The following is a 20,573-nucleotide window of genomic DNA, read 5'->3' on the forward strand; positions in this document are numbered from 1 at the left end:
ATAATTCACAGCGCCTTTAGTTTAAAACATAATAAAAAGGTAAAACACATAGTTACGTTCTAGCTGCGGGTCCAGTTCGGACATTATGTGAAGTCCTATCCCCGAATCCCGAGTTTCGGCTCGATAGGTCATTTGGTGTCCGAGAAAAACCCTAATTGGTGCTGAAAATCCACTATTTTCCATGACTTGCTACGGGGTCCTTGAATGAGCTATCGGACAGAAACGTTGGGGTCCGTCTCTATGGGCCGAGCCGGTTTCAATGCACCTAGCCTTGCGTCTCTGAGACTTTTCTAAACGTCGTCATTTTCGTAATGGTCAAAATGAATTGAAGGTATTGCAAATGTACGAGGCTGTTTCTCGGTCCGAGAACCGTCTAGAGCCACGTAACTCACCACGCACCATCGACCGGAGGTCTAGAACAGGTTTCTAAAGTTTCGGAACTCTAGGTCTGACGGTTCTTTTTTAGCTCGAACAAAGCTAACTATTGCAGCCACTGTCTGTCTCTACGCACCCCAATACGTCCCTCCATCCAAGTTGTGTTTTAGTGTGATTTTTTTTTCCTTTGAATTTTTTTGGGAAAAATGACTGATTTACAGTTCATGGGGGTTGCCTAATCACATATATGAAGTTTTGGACAGATCTGACTTTTTTAACCCTTCGAAACAGCACCTGAGACACCAATTATGGCACTTCCGGTTGGCACAGGAAGCTATAAGTCACCACATATCCTCATTGGGGTATGCTTTTACATAATCCTGAGTTTTAAGTCTTTACGTTAAGAACTGAGTTATTTACGGAGGGTTTAGTATGTGTGTGTTATTTCAGAAAATCATAGAAAATCACAGAAATCTCGCAGAGCTCCGCAGCACACTTTAAAAAGACAGACAGACAGACAGACAGACAGACAGACAGACAGACAGACAGACAGACAGACAGACAGACAGACAGAGAGACACAGACAGAGACACAAAATAAGAGAGACATAAGAGAGACAGAGAGAGACAGACAGACAGACAGACAGACAGACAGAGAGACAGACAGACAGACAGACAGACAGAGACACAGACAGACAGACAGACAGAGACAGACAGACAGAGACAGACAGACAGAGACAGACAGAGACAGACAGACAGAGACAGACAGACAGACAGAGACAGACAGACAGAGACAGAGACACAGACAGACAGACAGACAGGCAGGCAGACAGACAGACAGACAGAGACACAGACAGAGACACAGACAGAGACACAGACAGAGACACAGACAGACAGACAGAGAGACAGAGACAGACAGACAGACAGACAGACAGACAGACAGACAGACAGACAGACAGACAGACACAGACAGACAGACAGACAGAGACAGAGACAGAGACACAGACACAGACACAAAATAAGAGAGACATAAGAGAGACAGAGAGAGACAGACAGACAGACAGAGACAGAGACAGACAGACAGACAGACAGACAGACAGACAGACAGACAGACACACAGACAGACAGACAGACAGACAGACTGAGACAGTTTATTGCAGCAAACATGATTTTAGACCTTGTTTATTGCAGCAAACATGATTCTAGACCTTGTTTAGTGCAGCAAACATGATTCTGGACCTTGTTTATTGCAGCAAACATGATTCTAGACCTTGTTTATTTTAGCAAACGTGATTTTAGACCTTGTTTAGTGCAGCAAACTTGATTCTAGACCTTGTTTATTGCAGCAAACATGATTCTGGACCTTGTTTATTGCAGCAAACATGATTCTAGACCTTGTTTATTGCAGCAAACGTGATTTTAGACCTTGTTTATTGCAGCAAACGTGATTTTAGACCTTGTTTAGTGCAGCAAACATGATTCTAGACCTTGTTTATTGCAGCAAACATGATTTTAGACCTTGTTTATTGCAGCAAACATGATTCTAGACCTTGTTTAGTGCAGCAAACATGATTCTGGACCTTGTTTATTGCAGCAAACGTGATTTTAGACCTTGTTTAGTGCAGCAAACTTGATTCTAGACCTTGTTTATTGCAGCAAACATGATTCTGGACCTTGTTTATTGCAGCAAACATGATTCTAGACCTTGTTTAGTGCAGCAAACATGATTTTAGACCTTGTTTATTGCAGCAAATGTGATTTTAGACCTTGTTTAGTGCAGCAAACATGATTCTAGACCTTGTTTATTGCAGCAAACATGATTTTAGACCTTGTTTAGTGCAGCAAACATGATTCTAGACCTTGTTTATTGCAGCAAACGTGATTTTAGACCTTGTTTAGTGCAGCAAACTTGATTTTAGACCTTGTTTATTGCAACAAACATGATTCTGGACCTTGTTTATTGCAGCAAACATGATTTTAGACCTAGTTTATTGCAGCAAACATGATTCTAGACCTTGTTTATTGCAATTAACATGATTTTAGACCTAGTTTATTGCAGCAAACATGATTCTAGACCTTGTTTAGTGCAGCAAACATGATTTTAGACGTAGTTTATTGCAGCAAACATGATTTTAGACCTTGTTTAGTGCAGCAAACGTGATTTTAGACCTTGTTTAGTGCAGCAAACATGATTCTAGACCTTGTTTATTGCAGAAAACGTGATTTTAGACCTTGTTTAGTGCAGCAAACATGATTTTAGACCTTGTTTATTTCAGCAAACATGATTCTGGACCTTGTTTATTGCAGCAAACATGATTTTAGACCATGTTTATTGCAGCAAATGTGATTTTAGACCTTGTTTAGTGCAGCAAACATGATTCTGGACCTTGTTTATTGCAGCAAACGTGATTTTAGACCTTGTTTAGTGCAGCAAACTTGATTCTAGACCTTGTTTATTGCAGCAAACATGATTCTGGACCTTGTTTATTGCAGCAAACATGATTCTAGACCTTGTTTATTGCAGCAAACATGATTTTAGACCTTGTTTATTGCAGCAAACGTGATTTTAGACCTTGTTTAGTGCAGCAAACATGATTCTAGACCTTGTTTATTGCAGCAAACATGATTTTAGACCTTGTTTAGTGCAGCAAACATGATTCTAGACCTTGTTTATTGCAGCAAACGTGATTTTAGACCTTGTTTAGTGCAGCAAACTTGATTTTAGACCTTGTTTATTGTAACAAACATGATTCTGGACCTTGTTTATTGCAGCAAACATGATTTTAGACCTTGTTTATTGCAGCAAACGTGATTTTAGACCTTGTTTAGTGCAGCAAACATGATTCTAGACCTTGTTTATTGCAATAAACATGATTTTAGACCTAGTTTATTGCAGCAAACATGATTCTAGACCTTGTTTATTGCAATAAACATGATTTTAGACCTTGTTTATTGCAGAAAATGTGATTTTAGACCTTGTTTAGTGCAGCAAACATGATTCTAGACCTTGTTTATTGCAATAAACATGATTTTAGACCTAGTTTTTTGCAGCAAACATGATTCTAGACCTTGTTTATTGCAATAAACATGATTTTAGACCTAGTTTATTGCAGCAAACATGATTCTAGACCTTGTTTAGTGCAGCAAACATGATTTTAGACCTTGTTTATTGCAGCAAACATGATTCTAGACCTTGTTTATTGCAGCAAACGTGATTTTAGACCTTGTTTAGTACAGCAAACTTGATTTTAGACCTTGTTTATTGCAGCAAACATGATTCTAGACCTTGTTTAGTGCAGTAAACATGATTCTGGACCTTGTTTATTGCAGCAAACGTGATTTTAGACCTTGTTTAGTGCAGCAAACTTGATTCTAGACCTTGTTTATTGCAGCAAACATGATTCTGGACCTTGTTTATTGCAGCAAACATGATTCTGGACCTTGTTTATTGCAGCAAACGTGATTTTAGACCTTGTTTAGTGCAGCAAACTTGATTCTAGACCTTGTTTATTGCAGCAAACATGATTCTGGACCTTGTTTATTGCAGCAAACATGATTCTAGACCTTGTTTATTGCAGCAAACGTGATTTTAGACCTTGTTTAGTGCAGCAAACATGATTCTAGACCTTGTTTAGTGCAGCAAACATGATTCTAGACCTTGTTTATTGCAGCAAACATGATTTTAGACCTTGTTTAGTGCAGCAAACATGATTCTAGACCTTGTTTATTGCAGCAAACGTGATTTTAGACCTTGTTTAGTGCAGCAAACTTGATTTTAGACCTTGTTTATTGCAACAAACATGATTCTGGACCTTGTTTATTGCAGCAAACATGATTTTAGACCTAGTTTATTGCAGCAAACATGATTCTAGACCTTGTTTATTGCAATTAACATGATTTTAGACCTAGTTTATTGCAGCAAACATGATTCTAGACCTTGTTTAGTGCAGCAAACATGATTTTAGACCTAGTTTATTGCAGCAAACATGATTTTAGACCTTGTTTAGTGCAGCAAACGTGATTTTAGACCTTGTTTAGTGCAGCAAACATGATTCTAGACCTTGTTTATTGCAGAAAACGTGATTTTAGACCTTGTTTAGTGCAGCAAACATGATTTTAGACCTTGTTTATTTCAGCAAACATGATTCTGGACCTTGTTTATTGCAGCAAACATGATTTTAGACCATGTTTATTGCAGCAAATGTGATTTTAGACCTTGTTTAGTGCAGCAAACATGATTCTGGACCTTGTTTATTGCAGCAAACGTGATTTTAGACCTTGTTTAGTGCAGCAAACTTGATTCTAGACCTTGTTTATTGCAGCAAACATGATTCTGGACCTTGTTTATTGCAGCAAACATGATTCTAGACCTTGTTTATTGCAGCAAACATGATTTTAGACCTTGTTTATTGCAGCAAACGTGATTTTAGACCTTGTTTAGTGCAGCAAACATGATTCTAGACCTTGTTTATTGCAGCAAACATGATTTTAGACCTTGTTTAGTGCAGCAAACATGATTCTAGACCTTGTTTATTGCAGCAAACGTGATTTTAGACCTTGTTTAGTGCAGCAAACTTGATTTTAGACCTTGTTTATTGTAACAAACATGATTCTGGACCTTGTTTATTGCAGCAAACATGATTTTAGACCTTGTTTATTGCAGCAAACGTGATTTTAGACCTTGTTTAGTGCAGCAAACATGATTCTAGACCTTGTTTATTGCAATAAACAGGATTTTAGACCTAGTTTATTGCAGCAAACATGATTCTAGACCTTGTTTATTGCAATAAACATGATTTTAGACCTTGTTTATTGCAGCAAATGTGATTTTAGACCTTGTTTAGTGCAGCAAACATGATTCTAGACCTTGTTTATTGCAATAAACATGATTTTAGACCTAGTTTTTTGCAGCAAACATGATTCTAGACCTTGTTTATTGCAATAAACATGATTTTAGACCTAGTTTATTGCAGCAAACATGATTCTAGACCTTGTTTAGTGCAGCAAACATGATTTTAGACCTTGTTTATTGCAGCAAACATGATTCTAGACCTTGTTTATTGCAGCAAACGTGATTTTAGACCTTGTTTAGTACAGCAAACTTGATTTTAGACCTTGTTTATTGCAGCAAACATGATTCTAGACCTTGTTTAGTGCAGTAAACATGATTCTGGACCTTGTTTATTGCAGCAAACGTGATTTTAGACCTTGTTTAGTGCAGCAAACTTGATTCTAGACCTTGTTTATTGCAGCAAACATGATTCTGGACCTTGTTTATTGCAGCAAACATGATTCTGGACCTTGTTTATTGCAGCAAACGTGATTTTAGACCTTGTTTAGTGCAGCAAACTTGATTCTAGACCTTGTTTATTGCAGCAAACATGATTCTGGACCTTGTTTATTGCAGCAAACATGATTCTAGACCTTGTTTATTGCAGCAAACATGATTTTAGACCTTGTTTATTGCAGCAAACGTGATTTTAGACCTTGTTTAGTGCAGCAAACATGATTCTAGACCTTGTTTATTGCAGCAAACATGATTTTAGACCTTGTTTAGTGCAGCAAACATGATTCTAGACCTTGTTTATTGCAGCAAACGTGATTTTAGACCTTGTTTAGTGCAGCAAACTTGATTTTAGACCTTGTTTATTGTAGCAAACATGATTCTGGACCTTGTTTATTGCAGCAAACATGATTTTAGACCTTGTTTATTGCAGCAAACGTGATTTTAGACCTTGTTTAGTGCAGCAAACATGATTCTAGACCTTGTTTATTGCAATAAACATGATTTTAGACCTAGTTTATTGCAGCAAACATGATTCTAGACCTTGTTTATTGCAATAAACATGATTTTAGACCTAGTTTATTGCAGCAAACATGATTCTAGAACTTGTTTAGTGCAGCAAACATGATTTTAGACCTTGTTTATTGCAGCAAACATGATTCTAGACCTTGTTTATTGCAGCAAACGTGATTTTAGACCTTGTTTAGTGCAGCAAACATGATTCTAGACCTTGTTTATTGCAATAAACATGATTTTAGACCTTGTTTATTGTAACAAACATGATTCTGGACCTTGTTTATTGCAGCAAACATGATTTTAGACCTTGTTTATTGCAGCAAACGTGATTTTAGACCTTGTTTAGTGCAGCAAACATGATTCTAGACCTTGTTTATTGCAGCAAACATGATTTTAGACCTTGTTTAGTGCAGCAAACTTGATTTTAGACCTTGTTTATTTCAGCAAACATGATTTTAGACCTTGTTTATTGCAGCAAATGTGATTTTAGACCTTGTTTAGTGCAGCAAACATGATTCTAGACCTTGTTTATTGCAATAAACATGATTTTAGACCTAGTTTATTGCAGCAAACATGATTCTAGACCTTGTTTAGTGCAGCAAACATGATTTTAGACCTTGTTTATTGCAGCAAACATGATTCTAGACCTTGTTTATTGCAGCAAACGTGATTTTAGACCTTGTTTAGTACAGCAAACTTGATTTTAGACCTTGTTTATTGCAGCAAACATGATTCTAGACCTTGTTTAGTGCAGCAAACATGATTCTGGACCTTGTTTATTGCAGCAAACGTGATTTTAGACCTTGTTTAGTGCAGCAAACTTGATTCTAGACCTTGTTTATTGCAGCAAACATGATTCTGGACCTTGTTTATTGCAGCAAACATGATTCTAGACCTTGTTTATTGCAGCAAACATGATTTTAGAACTTGTTTATTGCAGCAAATGTGATTTTAGACCTTGTTTAGTGCAGCAAACATGATTCTAGACCTTCTTTATTGCAACAAACATGATTTTAGACCTTGTTTATTGCAGCAAACGTGATTTTAGACCTTGTTTAGTACAGCAAACTTGATTTTAGACCTTGTTTATTGCAGCAAACGTGATTTTAGACCTTGTTTAGTGCAGCAAACTTGATTCTAGACCTTGTTTATTGCAGCAAACATGATTCTGGACCTTGTTTATTGCAGCAAACATGATTCTAGACCTTGTTTATTGCAGCAAACGTGATTTTAGACCTTGTTTAGTACAGCAAACTTGATTTTAGACCTTGTTTATTGCAGCAAACATGATTCTAGACCTTGTTTAGTGCAGCAAACATGATTCTGGACCTTGTTTATTGCAGCAAACGTGATTTTAGACCTTGTTTAGTGCAGCAAACTTGATTCTAGACCTTGTTTATTGCAGCAAACATGATTCTGGACCTCGTTTATTGCAGCAAACATGATTCTAGACCTTGTTTATTGCAGCAAACATGATTTTAGACCTTGTTTATTGCAGCAAACATGATTCTAGACCTTGTTTATTGCAGCAAACATGATTTTAGACCTTGTTTAGTGCAGCAAACATGATTCTAGACCTTGTTTATTGCAGCAAACGTGATTTTAGACCTTGTTTAGTGCAGCAAACTTGATTTTAGACCTTGTTTATTGTAACAAACATGATTCTGGACCTTGTTTATTGCAGCAAACATGATTTTAGACCTTGTTTATTGCAGCAAACGTGATTTTAGACCTTGTTTAGTGCAGCAAATGTGATTTTAGACCTTGTTTAGTGCAGCAAACATGATTCTGGACCTTGTTTATTGCAGCAAACGTGATTATAGACCTTGTTTAGTGCAGCAAACTTGATTCTAGACCTTGTTTATTGCAGCAAACATGATTCTGGACCTTGTTTATTGCAGCAAACATGATTCTAGACCTTGTTTATTGCAGCAAACATGATTTTAGACCTTGTTTATTGCAGCAAACGTGATTTTAGACCTTGTTTAGTGCAGCAAACATGATTCTAGACCTTGTTTATTGCAGCAAACATGATTTTAGACCTTGTTTAGTGCAGCAAACATGATTCTAGACCTTGTTTATTGCAGCAAACGTGATTTTAGACCTTGTTTAGTGCAGCAAACTTGATTTTAGACCTTGTTTATTGTAACAAACATGATTCTGGACCTTGTTTATTGCAGCAAACATGATTTTAGACCTTGTTTATTGCAGCAAACGTGATTTTAGACCTTGTTTAGTGCAGCAAACATGATTCTAGACCTTGTTTATTGCAATAAACAGGATTTTAGACCTAGTTTATTGCAGCAAACATGATTCTAGACCTTGTTTATTGCAATAAACATGATTTTAGACCTTGTTTATTGCAGCAAATGTGATTTTAGACCTTGTTTAGTGCAGCAAACATGATTCTAGACCTTGTTTATTGCAATAAACATGATTTTAGACCTAGTTTTTTGCAGCAAACATGATTCTAGACCTTGTTTATTGCAATAAACATGATTTTAGACCTAGTTTATTGCAGCAAACATGATTCTAGACCTTGTTTAGTGCAGCAAACATGATTTTAGACCTTGTTTATTGCAGCAAACATGATTCTAGACCTTGTTTATTGCAGCAAACGTGATTTTAGACCTTGTTTAGTACAGCAAACTTGATTTTAGACCTTGTTTATTGCAGCAAACATGATTCTAGACCTTGTTTATTGCAGCAAACATGATTCTGGACCTTGTTTATTGCAGCAAACATGATTCTAGACCTTGTTTATTGCAGCAAACGTGATTTTAGACCTTGTTTAGTACAGCAAACTTGATTTTAGACCTTGTTTATTGCAGCAAACATGATTCTAGACCTTGTTTAGTGCAGCAAACATGATTCTGGACCTTGTTTATTGCAGCAAACGTGATTTTAGACCTTGTTTAGTGCAGCAAACTTGATTCTAGACCTTGTTTATTGCAGCAAACATGATTCTGGACCTTGTTTATTGCAGCAAACATGATTCTAGACCTTGTTTATTGCAGCAAACATGATTTTAGACCTTGTTTATTGCAGCAAACATGATTCTAGACCTTGTTTATTGCAGCAAACATGATTTTAGACCTTGTTTAGTGCAGCAAACATGATTCTAGACCTTGTTTATTGCAGCAAACGTGATTTTAGACCTTGTTTAGTGCAGCAAACTTGATTTTAGACCTTGTTTATTGTAACAAACATGATTCTGGACCTTGTTTATTGCAGCAAACATGATTTTAGACCTTGTTTATTGCAGCAAACGTGATTTTAGACCTTGTTTAGTGCAGCAAATGTGATTTTAGACCTTGTTTAGTGCAGCAAACATGATTCTGGACCTTGTTTATTGCAGCAAACGTGATTATAGACCTTGTTTAGTGCAGCAAACTTGATTCTAGAGCTTGTTTATTGCAGCAAACATGATTCTGGACCTTGTTTATTGCAGCAAACATGATTCTAGACCTTGTTTATTGCAGCAAACATGATTTTAGACCTTGTTTATTGCAGCAAACATGATTTTAGACCTTGTTTAGTGCAGCAAACATGATTCTAGACCTTGTTTATTGCAGCAAACATGATTTTAGACCTTGTTTAGTGCAGCAAACATGATTCTAGACCTTGTTTATTGCAGCAAACGTGATTTTAGACCTTGTTTAGTGCAGCAAACTTGATTTTAGACCTTGTTTATTGTAACAAACATGATTCCGGACCTTGTTTATTGCAGCAAACATGATTTTAGACCTTGTTTATTGCAGCAAACGTGATTTTAGACCTTGTTTAGTGCAGCAAACATGATTCTAGACCTTGTTTATTGCAATAAACAGGATTTTAGACCTAGTTTATTGCAGCAAACATGATTCTAGACCTTGTTTATTGCAATAAACATGATTTTAGACCTTGTTTATTGCAGCAAATGTGATTTTAGACCTTGTTTAGTGCAGCAAACATGATTCTAGACCTTGTTTATTGCAATAAACATGATTTTAGACCTAGTTTTTTGCAGCAAACATGATTCTAGACCTTGTTTATTGCAATAAACATGATTTTAGACCTAGTTTATTGCAGCAAACATGATTCTAGACCTTGTTTAGTGCAGCAAACATGATTTTAGACCTTGTTTATTGCAGCAAACATGATTCTAGACCTTGTTTATTGCAGCAAACGTGATTTTAGACCTTGTTTAGTACAGCAAACTTGATTTTAGACCTTGTTTATTGCAGCAAACAAGATTCTAGACCTTGTTTAGTGCAGTAAACATGATTCTGGACCTTGTTTATTGCAGCAAACGTGATTTTAGACCTTGTTTAGTGCAGCAAACTTGATTCTAGACCTTGTTTATTGCAGGAAACATGATTCTGGACCTTGTTTATTGCAGCAAACATGATTCTGGACCTTGTTTATTGCAGCAAACGTGATTTTAGACCTTGTTTAGTGCAGCAAACTTGATTCTAGACCTTGTTTATTGCAGCAAACATGATTCTGGACCTTGTTTATTGCAGCAAACATGATTCTAGACCTTGTTTATTGCAGCAAACATGATTTTAGACCTTGTTTATTGCAGCAAACGTGATTTTAGACCTTGTTTAGTGCAGCAAACATGATTCTAGACCTTGTTTATTGCAGCAAACATGATTTTAGACCTTGTTTAGTGCAGCAAACATGATTCTAGACCTTGTTTATTGCAGCAAACGTGATTTTAGACCTTGTTTAGTGCAGCAAACTTGATTTTAGACCTTGTTTATTGTAGCAAACATGATTCTGGACCTTGTTTATTGCAGCAAACATGATTTTAGACCTTGTTTATTGCAGCAAACGTGATTTTAGACCTTGTTTAGTGCAGCAAACATGATTTTAGACCTTGTTTATTGCAGCAAACATGATTCTAGACCTTGTTTATTGCAGCAAACGTGATTTTAGACCTTGTTTAGTGCAGCAAACATGATTCTAGACCTTGTTTATTGCAATAAACATGATTTTAGACCTTGTTTATTGTAACAAACATGATTCTGGACCTTGTTTATTGCAGCAAACATGATTTTAGACCTTGTTTATTGCAGCAAACGTGATTTTAGACCTTGTTTAGTGCAGCAAACATGATTCTAGACCTTGTTTATTGCAGCAAACATGATTTTAGACCTTGTTTAGTGCAGCAAACTTGATTTTAGACCTTGTTTATTTCAGCAAACATGATTCTGTACCTTGTTTATTGCAGCAAACATGATTTTAGACCTTGTTTATTGCAGCAAATGTGATTTTAGACCTTGTTTAGTGCAGCAAACATGATTCTAGACCTTGTTTATTGCAATAAACATGATTTTAGACCTAGTTTATTGCAGCAAACATGATTCTAGACCTTGTTTAGTGCAGCAAACATGATTTTAGACCTTGTTTATTGCAGCAAACATGATTCTAGACCTTGTTTATTGCAGCAAACGTGATTTTAGACCTTGTTTAGTACAGCAAACTTGATTTTAGACCTTGTTTATTGCAGCAAACATGATTCTAGACCTTGTTTAGTGCAGCAAACATGATTTTAGACCTTGTTTAGTGCAGCAAACATGATTCTAGACCTTGTTTATTGCAGCAAACATGATTTTAGACCTTGTTTAGTGCAGCAAACATGATTCTAGACCTTGTTTATTGCAGCAAACGTGATTTTAGACCTTGTTTAGTGCAGCAAACTTGATTTTAGACCTTGTTTATTGTAGCAAACATGATTCTGGACCTTGTTTATTGCAGCAAACATGATTTTAGACCTTGTTTATTGCAGCAAACGTGATTTTAGACCTTGTTTAGTGCAGCAAACATGATTTTAGACCTTGTTTATTGCAGCAAACATGATTCTAGACCTTGTTTATTGCAGCAAACGTGATTTTAGACCTTGTTTAGTGCAGCAAACATGATTCTAGACCTTGTTTATTGCAATAAACATGATTTTAGACCTTGTTTATTGTAACAAACATGATTCTGGACCTTGTTTATTGCAGCAAACATGATTTTAGACCTTGTTTATTGCAGCAAACGTGATTTTAGACCTTGTTTATTGCAGCAAACATGATTCTAGACCTTGTTTATTGCAGCAAACATGATTTTAGACCTTGTTTAGTGCAGCAAACTTGATTTTAGACCTTGTTTATTTCAGCAAACATGATTCTGTACCTTGTTTATTGCAGCAAACATGATTTTAGACCTTGTTTATTGCAGCAAATGTGATTTTAGACCTTGTTTAGTGCAGCAAACATGATTCTAGACCTTGTTTATTGCAATAAACATGATTTTAGACCTAGTTTATTGCAGCAAACATGATTCTAGACCTTGTTTAGTGCAGCAAACATGATTTTAGACCTTGTTTATTGCAGCAAACATGATTCTAGACCTTGTTTATTGCAGCAAACGTGATTTTAGACCTTGTTTAGTACAGCAAACTTGATTTTAGACCTTGTTTATTGCAGCAAACATGATTCTAGACCTTGTTTAGTGCAGCAAACATGATTCTGGACCTTGTTTATTGCAGCAAACGTGATTTTAGACCTTGTTTAGTGCAGCAAACTTGATTCTAGACCTTGTTTATTGCAGCAAACATGATTCTGGACCTTGTTTATTGCAGCAAACATGATTCTAGACCTTGTTTATTGCAGCAAACATGATTTTAGAACTTGTTTATTGCAGCAAACGTGATTTTAGACCTTGTTTAGTGCAGCAAACATGATTCTAGACCTTGTTTATTGCAGCAAACATGATTTTAGACCTTGTTTATTGCAGCAAACGTGATTTTAGACCTTGTTTAGTACAGCAAACTTGATTTTAGACCTTGTTTATTGCAGCAAACATGATTCTAGACCTTGTTTAGTGCAGCAAACATGATTCTGGACCTTGTTTATTGCAGCAAACGTGATTTTAGACCTTGTTTAGTGCAGCAAACTTGATTCTAGACCTTGTTTATTGCAGCAAACATGATTCTGGACCTTGTTTATTGCAGCAAACATGATTCTAGACCTTGTTTATTGCAGCAAACGTGATTTTAGACCTTGTTTAGTACAGCAAACTTGATTTTAGACCTTGTTTATTGCAGCAAACATGATTCTAGACCTTGTTTAGTGCAGCAAACATGATTCTGGACCTTGTTTATTGCAGCAAACGTGATTTTAGACCTTGTTTAGTGCAGCAAACTTGATTCTAGACCTTGTTTATTGCAGCAAACATGATTCTGGACCTTGTTTATTGCAGCAAACATGATTCTAGACCTTGTTTATTGCAGCAAACATGATTTTAGACCTTGTTTATTGCAGCAAACATGATTCTAGACCTTGTTTATTGCAGCAAACATGATTTTAGACCTTGTTTAGTGCAGCAAACATGATTCTAGACCTTGTTTATTGCAGCAAACGTGATTTTAGACCTTGTTTAGTGCAGCAAACTTGATTTTAGACCTTGTTTATTGTAACAAACATGATTCTGGACCTTGTTTATTGCAGCAAACATGATTTTAGACCTTGTTTATTGCAGCAAACGTGATTTTAGACCTTGTTTAGTGCAGCAAACATGATTCTAGACCTTGTTTATTGCAATAAACATGATTTTAGACCTAGTTTATTGCAGCAAACATGATTCTAGACCTTGTTTATTGCAATAAACATGATTTTAGACCTAGTTTATTGCAGCAAACATGATTCTAGACCTAGTTTATTGCAGCAAACATGATTCTAGACCTTGTTTAGTGCAGAAAACGTGATTTTAGACCTTGTTTAGTGCAGCAAACATGATTCTAGACCTTGTTTATTGCATCAAACGTGATTTTAGACCTTGTTTAGTGCAGCAAACATGATTCTAGACCTTGTTTATTGCAGCAAACGTGATTTTAGACCTTGTTTAGTGCAGCAAACTTGATTTTAGACCTTGTTTATTTCAGCAAACATGATTTTAGACCTAGTTTATTGCAGCAAACATGATTCTAGACCTTGTTTATTGCAATAAACATGATTTTAGACCTAGTTTATTGCAGCAAACATGATTCTAGACCTAGTTTATTGCAGCAAACATGATTCTAGACCTTGTTTAGTGCAGAAAACGTGATTTTAGACCTTGTTTAGTGCAGCAAACATGATTCTAGACCTTGTTTATTGCATCAAACGTGATTTTAGACCTTGTTTAGTGCAGCAAACATGATTCTAGACCTTGTTTATTGCAATAAACATGATTTTAGACCTAGTTTATTGCAGCAAACATGATTCTAGACATTGTTTATTGCAATAAACATGATTTTAGACCTAGTTTATTGCAGCAAACATGATTCTAGACCTTGTTTAGTGCAGCAAACATGATTTTAGACCTTGTTTATTGCAGCAAACATGATTATAGACCTTGTTTATTGCAGCAAACGTGATTTTAGACCTTGTTTAGTACAGCAAACTTGATTTTAGACCTTGTTTATTGCAGCAAACATGATTCTAGACCTTGTTTAGTGCAGTAAACATGATTCTGGACCTTGTTTATTGCAGCAAACGTGATTTTAGACCTTGTTTAGTGCAGCAAACTTGATTCTAGACCTTGTTTATTGCAGCAAACATGATTCTGGACCTTGTTTATTGCAGCAAACATGATTCTAGACCTTGTTTATTGCAGCAAACATGATTTTAGACCTTGTTTATTGCAGCAAACGTGATTTTAGACCTTGTTTAGTGCAGCAAACATGATTCTAGACCTTGTTTATTGCAGCAAACATGATTTTAGACCTTGTTTAGTGCAGCAAACATGATTCTAGACCTTGTTTATTGCAGCAAACGTGATTTTAGACCTTGTTTAGTGCAGCAAACTTGATTTTAGACCTTGTTTATTGTAGCAAACATGATTCTGGACCTTGTTTATTGCAGCAAACATGATTTTAGACCTTGTTTATTGCAGCAAACGTGATTTTAGACCTTGTTTAGTGCAGCAAACATGATTCTAGACCTTGTTTATTGCAATAAACATGATTTTAGACCTAGTTTATTGCAGCAAACATGATTCTAGACCTTGTTTATTGCAATAAACATGATTTTAGACCTAGTTTATTGCAGCAAACATGATTCTAGAACTTGTTTAGTGCAGCAAACATGATTTTAGACCTTGTTTATTGCAGCAAACATGATTCTAGACCTTGTTTATTGCAGCAAACGTGATTTTAGACCTTGTTTAGTGCAGCAAACTTGATTTTAGACCTTGTTTATTGCAGAAAACATGATTTTAGACCTTGTTTATTGCAGCAAACATGATTTTAGACCTTGTTTAGTGCAGCAAACATGATTCTAGACCTTGTTTATTGCAGCAAACGTGATTTTAGACCTTGTTTAGTGCAGCAAACTTGATTTTAGACCTTGTTTATTTCAGCAAACATGATTCTGTACCTTGTTTATTGCAGCAAACATGATTTTAGACCTTGTTTATTGCAGCAAATGTGATTTTAGACCTTGTTTAGTGCAGCAAACATGATTCTAGAACTTGTTTATTGCAATAAACATGATTTTAGACCTAGTTTATTGCAGCAAACATGATTCTAGACCTTGTTTAGTGCAGCAAACATGATTCTAGACCTTGTTTATTGCAGCAAACGTGATTTTAGACCTTGTTTAGTACAGCAAACTTGATTTTAGACCTTGTTTATTGCAGCAAACATGATTCTAGACCTTGTTTAGTGCAGCAAACATGATTCTGGACCTTGTTTATTGCAGCAAACGTGATTTTAGACCTTGTTTAGTGCAGCAAACTTGATTCTAGACCTTGTTTATTGCAGCAAACATGATTCTGGACCTTGTTTATTGCAGCAAACATGATTCTAGACCTTGTTTATTGCAGCAAACATGATTTTAGAACTTGTTTATTTCAGCAAACATGATTTTAGACCTTGTTTAGTGCAGCAAACATGATTCTAGACCTTGTTTATTGCAGCAAACATGATTTTAGACCTTGTTTATTGCAGCAAACATGATTCTAGACCTTGTTTATTGCAGCAAACGTGATTTTAGACCTTGTTTAGTACAGCAAACTTGATTTTAGACCTTGTTTATTGCAGCAAACATGATTCTAGACCTTGTTTAGTGCAGCAAACATGATTCTGGACCTTGTTTATTGCAGCAAACGTGATTTTAGACCTTGTTTAGTGCAGCAAACTTGATTCTAGACCTTGTTTATTGCAGCAAACATGATTCTGGACCTTGTTTATTGCAGCAAACATGATTCTAGACATTGTTTATTGCAGCAAACATGATTTTAGACCTAGTTTATTGCAGCAAACATGATTCTAGACCTTGTTTAGTGCAGCAAACATGATTTTAGACCTTGTTTATTGCAGCAAACATGATTCTAGACCTTGTTTATTGCAGCAAACGTGATTTTAGACCTTGTTTAGTACAGCAAACTTGATTTTAGACCTTGTTTATTGCAGCAAACATGATTCTAGACCTTGTTTAGTGCAGCAAACGTGATTCTGGACCTTGTTTATTGCAGCAAACGTGATTTTAGACCTTGTTTAGTGCAGCAAACTTGATTCTAGACCTTGTTTATTGCAGCAAACATGATTCTGGACCTTGTTTATTGCAGCAAACATGATTCTAGACCTTGTTTATTGCAGCAAACATGATTTTAGAACTTGTTTATTGCAGCAAACGTGATTTTAGACCTTGTTTAGTGCAGCAAACATGATTCTAGACCTTGTTTATTGCAGCAAACATGATTTTAGACCTTGTTTATTGCAGCAAACGTGATTTTAGACCTTGTTTAGTGCAGCAAACATGATTCTGGACCTTGTTTATTGCAGCAAACGTGATTTTAGACCTTGTTTAGTGCAGCAAACTTGATTCTAGACCTTGTTTATTGCAGCAAACATGATTCTAGACCTTGTTTATTGCAGCAAACGTGATTTTAGACCTTGTTTAGTACAGCAAACTTGATTTTAGACCTTGTTTATTGCAGCAAACATGATTCTAGACCTTGTTTAGTGCAGCAAACATGATTCTGGACCTTGTTTATTGCAGCAAACGTGATTTTAGACCTTGTTTAGTGCAGCAAACTTGATTCTAGACCTTGTTTATTGCAGCAAACATGATTCTGGACCTTGTTTATTGCAGCAAACATGATTCTAGACCTTGTTTATTGCAGCAAACATGATTTTAGACCTTGTTTATTGCAGCAAACATGATTCTAGACCTTGTTTATTGCAGCAAACGTGATTTTAGACCTTGTTTAGTACAGCAAACTTGATTTTAGACCTTGTTTATTGCAGCAAACATGATTCTAGACCTTGTTTAGTGCAGTAAACATGATTCTGGACCTTGTTTATTGCAGCAAACGTGATTTTAGACCTTGTTTAGTGCAGCAAACTTGATTCTAGACCTTGTTTATTGCAGCAAACATGATTCTGGACCTTGTTTATTGCAGCAAACATGATTCTAGACCTTGTTTATTGCAGCAAACATGATTTTAGACCTTGTTTATTGCAGCAAACGTGATTTTAGACCTTGTTTAGTGCAGCAAACATGATTCTAGACCTTGTTTATTGCAGCAAACATGATTTTAGACCTTGTTTAGTGCAGCAAACATGATTCTAGACCTTGTTTATTGCAGCAAACGTGATTTTAGACCTTGTTTAGTGCAGCAAACTTGATTTTAGACCTTGTTTATTGTAGCAAACATGATTATGGACCTTGTTTATTGCAGCAAACATGATTTTAGACCTTGTTTATTGCAGCAAACGTGATTTTAGACCTTGTTTAGTGCAGCAAACATGATTCTAGACCTTGTTTATTGCAATAAACATGATTTTAGACCTAGTTTATTGCAGCAAACATGATTCTAGACCTTGTTTATTGCAATAAACATGATTTTAGACCTAGTTTATTGCAGCAAACATGATTCTAGAACTTGTTTAGTGCAGCAAACATGATTTTAGACCTTGTTTATTGCAGCAAACATGATTCTAGACCTTGTTTATTGCAGCAAACGTGATTTTAGACCTTGTTTAGTGCAGCAAACTTGATTTTAGACCTTGTTTATTGCAGAAAACATGATTTTAGACCTTGTTTATTGCAGCAAACATGATTTTAGACCTTGTTTAGTGCAGCAAACATGATTCTGTACCTTGTTTATTGCAGCAAACATGATTTTAGACCTTGTTTATTGCAGCAAATGTGATTTTAGACCTTGTTTAGTGCAGCAAACTTGATTTTAGACCTTGTTTATTTCAGCAAACATGATTCTGTACCTTGTTTATTGCAGCAAACATGATTTTAGACCTTGTTTATTGCAGCAAATGTGATTTTAGACCTTGTTTAGTGCAGCAAACATGATTCTAGAACTTGTTTATTGCAATAAACATGATTTTAGACCTAGTTTATTGCAGCAAACATGATTCTAGACCTTGTTTAGTGCAGCAAACATGATTTTAGACCTTGTTTATTGCAGCAAACATGATTCTAGACCTTGTTTATTGCAGCAAACGTGATTTTAGACCTTGTTTAGTACAGCAAACTTGATTTTAGACCTTGTTTATTGCAGCAAACATGATTCTAGACCTTGTTTAGTGCAGCAAACATGATTCTGGACCTTGTTTATTGCAGCAAACGTGATTTTAGACCTTGTTTAGTGCAGCAAACTTGATTCTAGACCTTGTTTATTGCAGCAAACATGATTCTGGACCTTGTTTATTGCAGCAAACATGATTCTAGACCTTGTTTATTGCAGCAAACATGATTTTAGAACTTGTTTATTTCAGCAAACATGATTTTAGACCTTGTTTAGTGCAGCAAACATGATTCTAGACCTTGTTTATTGCAGCAAACATGATTTTAGACCTTGTTTATTGCTTCAAACATGATTCTATACCTTGTTTATTGCAGCAAACGTGATTTTAGACCTTGTTTAGTACAGCAAACTTGATTTTAGACCTTGTTTATTGCAGCAAACATGATTCTAGACCTTGTTTAGTGCAGCAAACATGATTCTGGACCTTGTTTATTGCAGCAAACGTGATTTTAGACCTTGTTTAGTGCAGCAAACTTGATTCTAGACCTTGTTTATTGCAGCAAACATGATTCTGGACCTTGTTTATTGCAGCAAACATGATTCTAGACATTGTTTATTGCAGCAAACATGATTTTAGACCTAGTTTATTGCAGCAAACATGATTCTAGACCTTGTTTAGTGCAGCAAACATGATTTTAGACCTTGTTTATTGCAGCAAACATGTTTCTAGACCTTGTTTATTGCAGCAAACGTGATTTTAGACCTTGTTTAGTACAGCAAACTTGATTTTAGACCTTGTTTATTGCAGCAAACATGATTCTAGACCTTGTTTAGTGCAGCAAACGTGATTCTGGACCTTGTTTATTGCAGCAAACGTGATTTTAGACCTTGTTTAGTGCAGCAAACTTGATTCTAGACCTTGTTTATTGCAGCAAACATGATTCTGGACCTTGTTTATTGCAGCAAACATGATTCTAGACCTTGTTTATTGCAGCAAACATGATTTTAGAACTTGTTTATTGCAGCAAACGTGATTTTAGACCTTGTTTAGTGCAGCAAACATGATTCTAGACCTTGTTTATTGCAGCAAACATGATTTTAGACCTTGTTTATTGCAGTAAACGTGATTTTAGACCTTGTTTAGTGCAGCAAACATGATTCTGGACCTTGTTTATTGCAGCAAACGTGATTTTAGACCTTGTTTAGTGCAGCAAACTTGATTCTAGACCTTGTTTATTGCAGCAAACATGATTCTGGACCTTGTTTATTGCAGCAAACATGATTCTAGACCTTGTTTATTGCAGCAAACGTGATTTTAGACCTTGTTTAGTACAGCAAACTTGATTTTAGACCTTGTTTATTGCAGCAAACATGATTCTAGACCTTGTTTAGTGCAGCAAACATGATTCTGGACCTTGTTTATTGCAGCAAACGTGATTTTAGACCTTGTTTAGTGCAGCAAACTTGATTCTAGACCTTGTTTATTGCAGCAAACATGATTCTGGACCTTGTTTATTGCAGCAAACATGATTCTAGACCTTGTTTATTGCAGCAAACATGATTTTAGACCTTGTTTATTGCAGCAAACATGATTCTAGACCTTGTTTATTGCAGCAAACATGATTTTAGACCTTGTTTAGTGCAGCAAACATGATTCTAGACCTTGTTTATTGCAGCAAACGTGATTTTAGACCTTGTTTAGTGCAGCAAACTTGATTTTAGACCTTGTTTATTGTAACAAACATGATTCTGGACCTTGTTTATTGCAGCAAACATGATTTTAGACCTTGTTTATTGCAGCAAACGTGATTTTAGACCTTGTTTAGTGCAGAAAACATGATTCTAGACCTTGTTTATTGCAATAAACATGATTTTAGACCTAGTTTATTGCAGCAAAC

The sequence above is a fragment of the Oncorhynchus clarkii genome, chromosome 2 (assembly GCF_045791955.1).
Source record: "Oncorhynchus clarkii lewisi isolate Uvic-CL-2024 chromosome 2, UVic_Ocla_1.0, whole genome shotgun sequence".
Classification (NCBI taxonomy): Eukaryota; Metazoa; Chordata; class Actinopteri; order Salmoniformes; family Salmonidae; genus Oncorhynchus; species Oncorhynchus clarkii.